The sequence below is a fragment of the Mesocricetus auratus genome, unplaced genomic scaffold (genome assembly GCF_017639785.1).
Source record: "Mesocricetus auratus isolate SY011 unplaced genomic scaffold, BCM_Maur_2.0 Super-Scaffold_100676, whole genome shotgun sequence".
Taxonomy (NCBI): domain Eukaryota; kingdom Metazoa; phylum Chordata; class Mammalia; order Rodentia; family Cricetidae; genus Mesocricetus; species Mesocricetus auratus.
Genome location: NW_024429266.1, coordinates 124634860 through 124648311, shown reverse-complemented (window position 1 = coordinate 124648311; position 13452 = coordinate 124634860). Strand labels below are relative to the sequence as shown.

General features: G+C 36.8%; 1 protein-coding gene across 3 annotated transcripts in view; it reads right to left on the bottom strand.

Moving 5' to 3' along the window:
* The window catches only part of Ccser1 (coiled-coil serine rich protein 1), a 1057181-nt gene that overhangs the window by 47829 nt on the left and 995900 nt on the right, over positions 1-13452 (bottom strand). The gene's annotated exons all lie outside the window — the stretch shown is intronic.

The window sequence follows — 13452 nt, the reverse complement described above, 5'->3', positions numbered from 1 at the left end:
CTACTGTTGACGATGATATTTTCATCTTGCTTCATGAATCATAATGTCCTTAATGGCTTGTAGGAAGATAATGCCTTCCCGGCAGATTTTTAACTTATCATGACTGAATTCATCCAAAGAACTGTTACCTATGGAAGACTAGGCTTTTAAACCTATTCTGAAATAACTGGCTTGAACACACAAATGCTGCCACATGAATGTTGTGTAAGTAGGCCTCAGGAGAGCATTCCTCTCACAATGTATCTCTATCAGTGTTCTTCCCTGACTGAGTGCACTGTCGATGAGCAATATTATTTTGGGAGACACGTCTTTGCTGAGAACTATGACTCAACCCAGGGCTTAAAATATTCAGAAAACCACGTTGTAAACAGATGGGCTGACAGTTTTTCTTTGTTCCTCCATTTATAGAGCACAGGCAGAGTGGACTCAGTACAATTCTTAAGGCCCCTAGGATTTTTTGGAATGGTCAGTTAGAATGGGATTGATTTAAGGGCAGTAGAATAGCTCTGACAGGGATATCCTTTCCAGTGAGCTTTGAAACCAGGCATTGACTTCTGTTTGGCTGTGGAAATCACAGGTAGTCTCCTATGGTTTAAGGTACCTTGGCTCAGCATAGCCATTTTTTCAGTGATATTAAGTTAGCATTTTGGATACACTTTCATTAACAACTGTTGTTTCGCCTCACAGTTTTACATTATGCTAGCGATTCACGGATTCATTGATAAACCCCTTCTCAGTGTAAATATTTTCTGTGAGGTTCCTCTCTCTCTCTCTCTCTCTCTCTCTCGTCTCTCTCTCTCGTCTCTCTCTCTCTCTCTCTCTCTCTCTCTCTCTCTCTCTCTCTCTCTCTCTCTCTCTCTCTCTGTCTCTCTCTCTCTCTCTGCAGTTGTGTAATGGGACAGTTAGGACCTCACCCCCAGATTAGGCTTTTCTTAAAGAAGTGTCGTGGCTGGGCTGGGTTGATCTTCTATAAGAACTACTAAATATTTTCCACATCACCTTAAATCTGTTTTGCTTTCATCTGAATTATTCTTTACTTGGAGCAGTACTTCAAGAATTTCTTTAGAAATTCTTAACTGCTTATTTGGTACAAGACATTCATTTATTATTTATTTATTTATTGCTTATCTTTCTTTCGAAATGTTGCCTCACTCAGCTTGATCACTTATAGTCTGACTGAAAGTTCAGGATAAGTGATTCTTCGTTTATTTTAATATTAATAGGGTAGCATATAATTTATGGTTGGCATAATTCAAATATTGTCATTAATGGTGGAAAAGCCAGATGTATGCACTCCAAACATAGATCTTACACATAAGGTTCATGTGAGTGTGTCCACAGTGTCCCAAAACAATTAGCTAGTAACATAAAAGTTCATTATTCACAGATAACTGTGATGTGTATTTCTAGTGCCACTGATAGTAGTATATTAATAAAAATATTTGATTTGTTTCAAACTTGACTAAAAAAAGACAAAGGAATATATGCACACTAAGAAAGGCACAATTGCTTATTGTGAGGTAACTGTTAATCTTCACTTCATAGGGGAAATATAACATCTGAGTACAAGGACATATGACTTATTTATATATGAAGATATATATATATATATATATGCATACTCTTATGGGAAGGAAGAACTGCAAATGGGGTGTTTTATGAGCATCACCATGAAAAAAGACAGAATGTGTGTAGGAGTTAAAAGAACATCATACCAAAATTCTGATTGGGAGCTTTCCAGAGAAATCTTCAGCCATAAAGAACTCTGTGGTGGTGAAGTAACAGACACCCCTGGAACTTGAGTTACAGGCAGTTACGAGCTACATAACAGAGATTATAGATCTGAATTCAGGTCTACTGGAAGAGCTGGTCACAATTTTTACCAATGAGCCATCCCTATAACTCCAATTATTATGGTCTTCTAAAACATATTAATTGGTAAGTATTATTTATCACCGTCCTTGTGAGAAAGGTGGCAGTAATGTGCCCTACAAATTTACATATGGACTTTATTTTCCATTTCTTGAAGATGTGCTTAAAGTCCTCCTGCAATATTTAGCAAAATCCAGTAATTCATAATCCAACAGCTCAGCATAATTTTAATTTAATTCAATTCAGAAACAGAACTAAAATGAATTTTACATTCCAGGAGGACTGGAAAATTTGGACAATTGTCCATAGTATTTTATAACCTTCAATAACACAAGGCTTATCTTTCAAAGAAAGAATATTCTTAATGTATAATGTTTATTCTTCTTTGTTTTTAATATTATAATTTTTGAGCTTAGTTGCTCATCTGTTTTAAATGATCTTTTTATAATTTTTCATTATCTTCTTTCTATGCAAATTCTGATGGCCTTTTAAATAAATATTGAGGGTGTACTTGTTTTTATTTTCAGAAAACATGACAACTATTACAGACCATGTATTACATTCTCCCACTAGAGAAATTTGTGAATTTATATAAACTTATATAATTTTAAACTTAGGATACATTTCATCCATTATTATTACATTTAAATCTAAAGGATTATGTAGTCATTTCAGTTTCTAAAACCAAACTATTAATTTGATCTTCAGCAAATCTAGCCATTTTAAAATTTGAACATTACAATATATCTTAGAAATAAGTTAATTTTAGTTATTTTATTTGTGTAAAAGTTTGGGTTTTCATGAATGAAAATAGGAGAATGAGAGTTCATCTTAACACTCAATAGATTTCCTTGGCTTACTACTGAGTCAAACCTATATCTAGGGCTACATTTTTAAAAGATACATAAAGTTTAATATCCACTTTAAAAGTTTTAAGCATCAGTGTGTGTCCATTAGTTATTTACTTTGCCTATCTGGTTGATATTATGTGTAACTTAGATGTTAGTTATATAATATTGAATGTAATGTGCTCATTCACTACTATTATAACACTGAAAAAATTTCTCATGAAAAAAATCAGCATGAAAAGCTCACACTCCAGGAGGATGGCAGTAGGGTACATGGTTAACCATTTCTATGAAGCCTTGTTTCCTAGACTTATAGCTTGACCAAGCCTCATAATAGCTACATGACTCCAGATAATTCACATTTTCAAGTTTAATACATTATCACTTAAAGAATATTAATAGTAACACTTCAAGTGGTTTTAGTGAGATAAATTAGCTTATACCATGGCAATGCATATCATTTAGTAATTCTCCTTAAAACTAATCCTAGTTTCAATTGTTTAGAAAATTATCTGACATGGATTTGTATGGCATTTGCTAAGATTAAAATAATATTAGATCATGTGAAACTTATACAGTGCCTATTCCCAACATCTTGATTCACATGCTCATGAAATTTTATAAAATCTTTGCATTGAAAGAATACAATTCAATGATATTTACCCACTTATATATTTGTTGCAACATCACAAAATATTTTTAAAGATTTATTTTATGTGTATGAATTATTTGCCTATGTTTATGTATGTTCACCATATGTTACTGGTACCTGAAGAGATCAGAAGATGGTGTTGGATTCCCTAGAGCTGTGTTTATGGATGTTTGTAAGATGTTATATGGAGATAGAAAGAAGGACCCGTGGTTTAGAGCTTAGTTTACCAAAATGTTCTTTTGTGTGTTTGCTAACAATTCACACAATCACTTTTTCCACATAACCACTGATCTGCTTTCTCTCTATCTGTCTATAATTAATTTAGTTTTGTTTTTTACAGTGTTTTTTAGTGATATCATTGCTGTTGCATCCATCTGTCATCTGTTCTTTTTGATCATTAAGCAACATTCAGCTGTGAAGATCTATGACATTTCCCCTTTACATTTGTAGATTCAGAGATGTGGATTCAAATGTTCATTATCATGGAAGCCTTTGCTGTCAATAATTTACAAAACACTTGTGCAAACATATGTTTTCAATTCTCTATGCAGATATGAGTGAAAGTAATGAGTTGTGTGGGAGGTATGTATGCAACCCTGTAATAAATCAACATAGTGTTTCCCAAAACTGTTAAAATAAATTACCTTGCTATCAGCAATGTGAAAATGACTTACTTTTCCTATACCTCACTGACATTCAGTGTTGTCACTTGTTTGATAATAGCCATTTCCTGAAGTGCCTTTTAGTAATTTAAACTTGCATTTCTCTGGTGTTTGGCATTGTCCGTGTGTGTCACACACAGACGCAGACACACACACACAGACACACATATAGACACACACACACACACAGACACACATACAGACACACACACAAACACACACACACACACACACACACACACATATATGAAGAGATTGTTCAACAACCCAAAACTTTGTCCAGTCATACATAAACTGGTTTCAAAAGATCCCTTGTTTTAAAACATTATTATAATTTATATAAATTGTTTACAAGTTTTATTATTAAAAGTAATGCATATGGAAACATCACCAACATAAAATAACCAGCCCCAATATCTACACAATTTAATGAATTCATATGTAATTTTTGTTTTCATTTGGGGTGGAACCTTTGAAGCTTCATACTAAATGATCCCTTTCAGTGTTGAATACATGTTATATGTTTATGCACTGCAAACACCAAAATACCTTATTATAGAGTAGCAAAAATTGGAAGCAACATAATTGCCCATCAACAATTGAATCTACAGTGGAAAACATATTCTATATGAATATCCATATAAATGTATCAAAAATTTCACTATATTTGCTTTTATAAAATTGTAATATTAGAATAAAAGTATTTCATACCAAAGAAGATTTGTCATATGTTTTAAAATAATTTCTAAAAGGACAGAGTGAAATGTAAATCTACAGACCCATACTTTATTAAGCTTCAAATAAGTTATGACCAGTTTCACTTTTACTAATATTCTTTCATTTAAAATAAAATTTCAAGTATTAAAATGATTTATTGTTTCTGATTATTTTCATGTTCTCTAATATGCTGTTTATAATCATAAAAGCATACAACTTTTTGTTACAAAGTTTCACAAGAACAGTGATTTAAATATAAATATTTTTCAGCAGCGTTAAATGGCATATTGATTCAAAATGTTATAAATTATTCATCAATAGCTAACTGGGCGGTACAGACTGTTCTGATGTCTCCTTTTGGTTTTTAAAAGTTTGGTAATTTGAATAAAGTTCAACACTATATGGCAGTTCTTTCACTTTCAAATGCTTACTTACTAAACACTAAGAGTAATGTTACAACTTAGGACATTTGAATTCAGAGAAGAAAATAGTTTGTATTTTTTAAATTTTACTACAAACAAAATGAAATAAGAAATAATCAATAATGAGACAGATTCACATTATGTCTGACAAGGAAATTATCAGTGAGAGAAGACTGATCAGCAACTGAGGAACTTGGTGGAGGAGATCTCTCGTCCTGAAGATTTGTATCCAACAGAAAACACCAGTTCCATCTTCTAGCCAGAGTATGGATAGGTCAAATGAATTACAACAGCTGACTCATAGCAAACATTCAAGGCTTAGTTATGTTAATTGTGATAATATGTGAATATTTTAAAAATGGTTAATGACAATAAATAGCAAAACTAAGAGAATAAGTATTCTTGATGTAAGAAGAGAGTTTACCTGAGGAAACTTTAACATGTGTTTCAGTCTCTTTGGATGGGAAATAAATCACTTTGAAAGCTTCCAAGCCCTTTCTCGAGCTGCAGAACTCAGGAGCCGTTATCTGAATATGGGTACCATATTTTTGAGGTATAAACCTTGTGGATGCTAACTGGCATCAAGAGAGCTTCAGCTGAATTTTGGTAAATGTTTTGTTCTAATTTGAAGAGCTATAATTAATCATAAAGAAGGTACACAGAGAGAATTCCAATTTCCTTTCCTTTAAAGCTATTTAACCAATGTAGATGGACATGTTTGTTAACAGATGCTTGTATATTGGACTGTATGTATACACAGCAAATAGTGCTGTCCAGTGCACATGCTTAAAGTTTAGTAACTACCTCCAGATAGAATGCAGATGTGCATTCTGTGTCTTCTTACTTATACCAAGGTATGAGACCTGTGTCTTGGGAGTTTGCTCAGGCTGAAAGTATTTTTTTAAAATGTTCCACCATCTGTTTTTTTTATCATTTTTTATTTTAATTTTAAATAGCTTGTTTTACATGTCAATCCCAGTTCCCTCTCCCTCCGCTCCTCTCGCACTCCCCTTCCCCCCCCAGCCTCCCACCCTATTGCCAATTCCTTCCACATAGGGGATATCTAGAGTCTGTCATTTCACTCTGGGTAGGGTCCAGGCGCTCCCCTAAGAGTCCAGGCTGAGAGAGCATCCCTCTTTGTGCTATGGGCACACGATGACTGTTTGTATTCCAGGGATAGACACTGATCCACTGCTCAAGGCCCCATAGGTTGCCCAGGCCTTCTCACTGACACTCACATTTGGGGGGGTCCAGATCAGTCCCATGTTAGCCTCCCCGCTGTCGGTCTGGGGATCCATGAGCTCTCCCCTGTTCAGACCAGCTGTCTCTGCTAGTTTTGCCAGCCCATTCTTTGCCAATTTGCTCATCACTCCTCTCTCTCTGCCACTGGGTTCCTTCGGTTCAGTTCAGTGATTAATTGTGCGTTTGCCTCTGCTTCCATCAGTCACTGGATGAAGGCTCCCAGATGGTTATAGACATCAAGTTCATTATCAGGAATGGGTATTCGAGGTGGTCTCTCCACTATTGCTTAGCTTGCCAATTGGTGTTATCCCTTTAGATCACTAGAAGTCACTCTGGTGCCTGATCTGTCTTCTAACCTATGATTCCCTCTTCCCCCTATTCTACCCCCACCCACTCAACTTCCTGTTCCCCCATGACCTACTCTGTCTTTCTCTTATCCCCCTCTCTTCTTCCCAGCTCCCACTCCCCCCCACCCCTCACCGTGTTCCACATCCATTCAGAGGATCGTGTCTCAATCCTCTTCTCTTGGGTACTATGCATATATACATATCTTTTAGGTTCTTTCCTGTTTCCCAGACTCTCTATCAGTGGAAGTGCAGACTGGCACTATTCTGATCCATGACTAGAAACCATATATGAATGATTACATACCATGTTTGTCTTTTTGCTACTGGGTTACCTCACTCAGGATGGCTTCCTCCAGTGCCATCCATTTACCTGCAAATTTCAAGATTCCATTGTTTTTTTCTGCTGAGTAATACTCCATTGTGTAAATGTACCACATTTTCTCCACCCACTCTTCAGTTGAGGGGCATCTAGGTTGCTTCCAGGTTCTGGCTATTACAAATAATGCTGCTATGAACATAGTGGAGCGGATGCTCTTGTTGTAATAATTTGCCTCATTTGGATATATGCCCAAGAGTGCAATTGCTGGGTCTTGCGGTAGATTAATTCCCATTTTCCTGTGGAATCTCCACACTGATTTCCAAAGAGGCTATACGAGTTGGCACTCCCACCAGCAGTGGAGTAGAGTTCCCCTCTCTCCACATCCTCTCCAGCATAAATTGTCTTAGGTGTTTTTGATTTTAGCCATTCTGACAGGAGTAAGATGGTATCTCAGAGTTGTTTTGATTTGCATTTCCCTGATGGCTAAGGATGTTGAGCACTTTCTTAAGTGTCTCTTGGCCATGTTAGCCTCCTCTATTGAGAATTCTCTATTTAGATCTGTACCCCACCTTTGAATTGGATCTTTTGGTGTTTTGGAGACTTGTTTCTTGAGTTCTTTGTAAATTTTGGAGACTAGCCCTCTGTCAGATGTAGGGTTAGTGAATATCTTTTCCCATTCTGTGGACTGCCTTTTTGTCTTGTTGACTGTGTCCTTTGCCTTACAGAAGCTTTTTAGTTTCTGGAGGTCCCATTTGTTAATTGTCAATCTCAGTGTTTGCGCCACTGGTTATGTTTAGGAAGTGGTCTCCTGTACCAACTCGTTGAAGAGTATCTCCCACTTTCTCTTCTAAAAGTTTCAGTGTGGCTGGATTTATGTTGAGATCTTTGATCCATTTGGACTTAAGTTTTGTACAAGGCGATAAACATGGATCTATCTGCAGTCTTCTGCATACCAGTACCCAGTTATGCCAGCACCACTTGTTGAAGATGCTTTCTTTTTTCCATTGTATAGTTTTAGCTTCTTTGTCAAAAATCAAGTGTTCATAGGTGTGTGGGTTAAAATTAGGGTTTTCAATTCGGTTCCATTGGTCTACCTGCCTATTTTTGTGCCAATACCAAGCTGTTTTCAGGACTATAGCTCTATAATAGAGCTTGAAGTCAGGTATGGTGATGCCTCCTGAAGTTCCTTTATTGTATAGGGTTGTTTTGGCTATCCTGGGCCTTTTGTTTTTTCATATACAGTTGATTAATGTTCTTTCCAGGTCCTTGAAGAATTGTGATGGAATTTTGATAGGGATTGCATTGAATCTGTAGACTGCTTTTGGCAAGATTGCCATTTTTGTTATGTTGATCCTACCAATCCAAGAGCATGGGAGATCTTTCCATTTTCTGGTATCCTCTTTGATTTCTTTCTTTAAAGACACAAAGTTCTTGATATACAGGTCTTTCACTTCCTTGGTTAACATTATCCCCAGATATTTGATGCTGTTTTTGGCTATTGTAAAAGGTGATGTTTCTCTGATTTCTTTCTCAGTCACTTCATCATCTGTATATAATAGGGCCACTGATTTTTTTTGAGTTTACTTTGTATCTTGCCACATTGCTGAAGGTGTTTATCAGCTCTAGGAATTCCCTTGTGGGTTTTTTTTGGGTCACTTATGTAAACAATCATATCGTCTGCAAATAGTGAAAGTTTGACTTCTTCTTTTCCTATTTGTATCCCCTTTATCTCCTTTTGTTGTCTTATTGCTGTAGCTAGAACTTCAAGTACAATATTGAAGAGATATGGAGAGAGTGGACAGCCTTGTCTTGTTCCTGATTTTAGAGGAATTGCTTTGAGTTTCTCTCCATTTAGTTTGATGTTAGCTGTTGGTTTACTGTATATTGCTTTTATTATATTCAGTTATGTTCCTGTTATCCCTATTCTCTCTAGGACCTTTATCATGAAGGGGTGCTGGATTTTGTCAAAGGCTTTTTCAGCATCTAGTGAGATGATCATGTGGTTTTTCTTTCGCAGTTTGTTTATATGGTGGATTAGATTGATAGATTTTCTAATGTTGAACCATCCCTGCATTCCTGGGATGAAGCCTACTTGACCATGGTGGATGATTTTTCTGATGTATTCTTGAATCCAGTTTGCGAGTATTTTATTGAGTATTTTTGCATCAATGTTCATCAAAAGACAGAGACAGTGCATGCTGATTAACAAAATCAGGAATGAAAAAGGGGACATAACAACGGAGTCTGAGGAAATCCAGAGAATCATCAGGGCATGCTTTGAAAATCTGTACTCCACAAAATTTGAAAATATAAAGGAAATGGACAATTTCCTGGTAGATATCACTTGCTAAAACTAAATCAAGAGCAGATAAACAATCTAAACAGACCTATAACCCCTAATGAAACAGAGGCAGTCATCAAAAGTCTCCCAACCAAAAAAAGCCCAGGCCCAGATTGCTTCAGTGCAGAATTGTACCAGAAATTCAAAGAAGAGCTAATTCCAATACTCCTCAAAGTATTCCACACAATAGAAGCAGGAGGCTCACTGCCAAACTCTTTTTACGAGGCTACAATTACCTTGATACCCTAGCCACACAAAGACACAACTAAGAAAGAGAACAATAGACCAATTTCCCTCTGAAAGTATTTTTATACAGGTATGCAGACCTTAACTTGAATCTCTAGCACCTCTGTAAAAGGCAAGACATACAGTGATATATGTTATAGAGGATTAATACCTAGAAATAGGAAGAACTGAGAAAACAATGAAAAAAAAACGATGGAATCCTGAAATTTGCAGGTAAATGGACGGCACTAGAAGAAACCATCCTGAGTGAGGTAACCCAGTCACAAAAAGAGAAACATGGCATGCACTCTCTCATATATGGGTTTTAGACATAGATCTGGGGGATGCCAGCCTACAATCCAATGGTCAGAGAGTCTGGGAAACAGAACCTTCATTCAGTGGCTGATGGAAGCAGAGGCAGTCTCTCACGGGTAAGCACTGAGTTGAACTCAAGAAATCCAGTGATGGAGACAGAGGACTGATGACCAAAGGGGTTAAGACTGGGATGGTTTAACCCCCAGAAACAGATGACCTGACAAGGGTTAGCTTTTGAATCCCAGATTGATGCCTGGGAATCCAGCATGGGACTGATCAAGACCCCCTGAACGTGGGTGTCAGTGAGGAGTCCTAGGTAATCTATTGAGCCTTGGGTTGTAGATCAATGTTTATCCCAGGTATACAAATGGACTTTGGACTCCAACAATGAGAGATGCACTCTCACCCTGAAGTCTTGAGGAAGGGTCTAGGCCCTTCCCTGGATGAAATGACAGACTATGGACACCCCCATGGAGGGCCTCACGCTCCCTGGGGAAATGAGGGGATATTGTGGGAGGGTTGAGGGGAGGGCATGGGAGGAGGGGAGGGAAACGGATAGGGGCCTGGAATTGACATGTGAAGCAACCTTGTTTCTAATTTAAATATATATTGAGTACATGTGTTAGAGAGTAAAAGTAGTGGGGAAGTGTGGAAGGAATTGAATGGGGGAAGTGTGGGACGATTTCATCAAAACACATTGTATACTTATACTGAATTCTTAAATAATAAGTAAACTATATTTAATTTAAAAAAGACCAAAACACAATCCATTGAAAATGAGCTACAGATGTGAAAACCAAATCCTACACTCCTCACAAAGAGGAAACAAAAAGATGTCCAAAGATCCCATTGGACCCAGGGGGTCTTCTGAAGCCTTTGCCTTGTTCTGTGCTGAGCATCAAAGAGAACTTCAGAGCTCATGCACTGATGATGTTGCAAAGAAACCAGGGAAGGTGTGGAGTAATGGCTGCAGATGACAAGCAACCTCAGGAAAAGAAGGCTGCTGAGCTCATGGAAAAATACAAAAGGGATGTTGCTGTCTACAGAGCCATAGGAAAATCTGATGCAGCAAATAGGGAGAGGTCAAGGCTGAAAAGGTTAAGAAAAGGAAGGATTAGGAGGGGAATGACTGAGATGAATGAACAGTGTGAGGAATAGTAGGAAAGGGAAGATGAGAATGATGAATGAGTTCTTTCAAGCACATTTCTTTCCTCTTCTATAAACCCTTGTATACCACTCACTTCTAAAAAAAAGAATGAAATGTAAGGCTGTGTAATGTCTGTTGTTAACTGTACAGAGTCTGTGTTTTGTGAAGGAAACATTATTAAATGCAGTATTAGGTAACCCTGTCCTGGTAGTATATTCAATAACTACTAACCTCATTAGACACAGAATGAGGTTGTAAATTAGCATGAACATTTAAAGCAGGTGCTTGTTGCTCCACAACACAAATTAGTTACATTTGTGGGTGGCTTTTTTCATCTTTATTTTGGCCAGCTTATATGAAAATATTAAGTTTTCTGTTAACCAACTACTACTCTTTAATTGCAAAAAAGCACAGTTCTGTTGATATTCTGAATGCTGTGAAGTGATATACTAGCAGTGAAAATTTCACATGTATAGAAAGGAAGGCATATATGTTAATTATACAATATGCAGGAACATGTACAAATACATTTGTGGATAATAACATCTCAAGTACATAATACACACATGCATGAGCATGGACGCATGCATGAGCATGGACGCATGCGCGAACACACATACACACATACACATACACACACACACATACTAGTGATTTATCTAAGCACTATTTGCTGAAGTAACCATATTAGAAGTAGTGCAGATTTGGAGGAAGACAGCAAGAGGACAATATATGCATATAATATACTAGGTATGTAGAATGCATATATCTTATAATACTAAAGACACAAATGACTTATGAATGGGTAATAACTATGCGAAATAAATATAACAAGCTCATTTAACTGAATATACATTTTTCTTTCTCTGTATAGCCCTGACTGTCCTGAAACTCACTCTGTAGACTAGGCTTGCCTAGAATTCACATTGATCTACCTGTCTCTGCCTCCTTAGTACTGGAATTAAAGGTGTGCATCATCACTGTCCAGCTTAACAGCATATACATTACATAATATATATCAAATTAAATATAATAGTCTCCATAACACAGTGCATAAAAAAAGAAGTGGGTAGGGTTCAGGTGGGAAAGGACAAGATAAAGAGTGTGTCATGAATAGAGTGTGCCATAAACTAGGGAACATCACAGGAATATAGTTACAGCTGTGGAACTGAATCCCTGAATTACCTCTATTTTTCTGGGGAGATGGATTAGTTGGTAAAATTCCTGCCTTCAAAGCATGAAGACTTGGTTTTGAATTCCAAATACTCACCTAAAATTTGTGTGCTTTTGTGTGCTTTGGTATGCAATCTTAGCCCTGAGGATATGAAGACAAGAGCATTTTGGAACATTCTTTCCAGGGAACATACCTGACTGGGTGAAATAGGCTGCTATATGCACATGCGCACATGCACCACATCCACACATGCAACACACACATCAATGCTACTAATACATCCATGCACCGTACCCAGATATACAATAAGTAAATATATTATTAACTCATTATTTTAACTCTCTGAATAATTAAAATATTCACGATTTATTGATTTATTTCTTTAAAGAAATAAACATGCTCTGTCAAGGTAAACAAAACAATGCTAAAAGGCGTAACTTGAGCAGAGATACAATACTGTGAAAGGGATGCCCTGTCACATGCCTGCTATTTTCACTCATTAGCATAAATAGAAGAAGCAATGGTCTGGAATAAAATGTGAAGTTGCCCTAGAGGGACAATACACAGTATAAAACAGCTTTGCATTTTCTCTGAAATAGCTTATTTTCTGAAAACTTATTTTCCTAAGTTTTATTTTAACTTTAACGTACAGTGGGAATAGATTTCTCATTTTGAAGCCAACAATGAGCAACATTTTGCCTGTCTCACTCTGACCTTGGATTGGTTGCATTTGCATTTCCATCTCCAGGCTTCAGGGTTAGGTGCACACAATGCAGAGGCAGATTCTCAGTGTATCGTTTGTTCACAGTGTTCCATATAATGGCTGTATCACTTGGAGACACATAGTTAACTGTAGGATCCACAGAATCAATCCCAGTGCTCCACAATTAAATTACTTCTTCATGTACAAGGAAGAGGCAGTGTTGGGGAACCACAAATGTTAATAGGCAAATTCGGTTTCCTGTAATTAATACTCTATAAAATACTGAGTGTTGCGAATTGCTCAATGGGTCCTTTACTCAACAGCGTTTTAAAGATTGAAGCAATAATGAACCACATAACATCCTGTTTCTTGCCTACAGGCATGTTGAAGAAACCTTTTCCCAATTTTAAGTTAATTATAATGAGCATACTCTTTATCTCTGGGGCTACTCAGATAGTAAGACCTT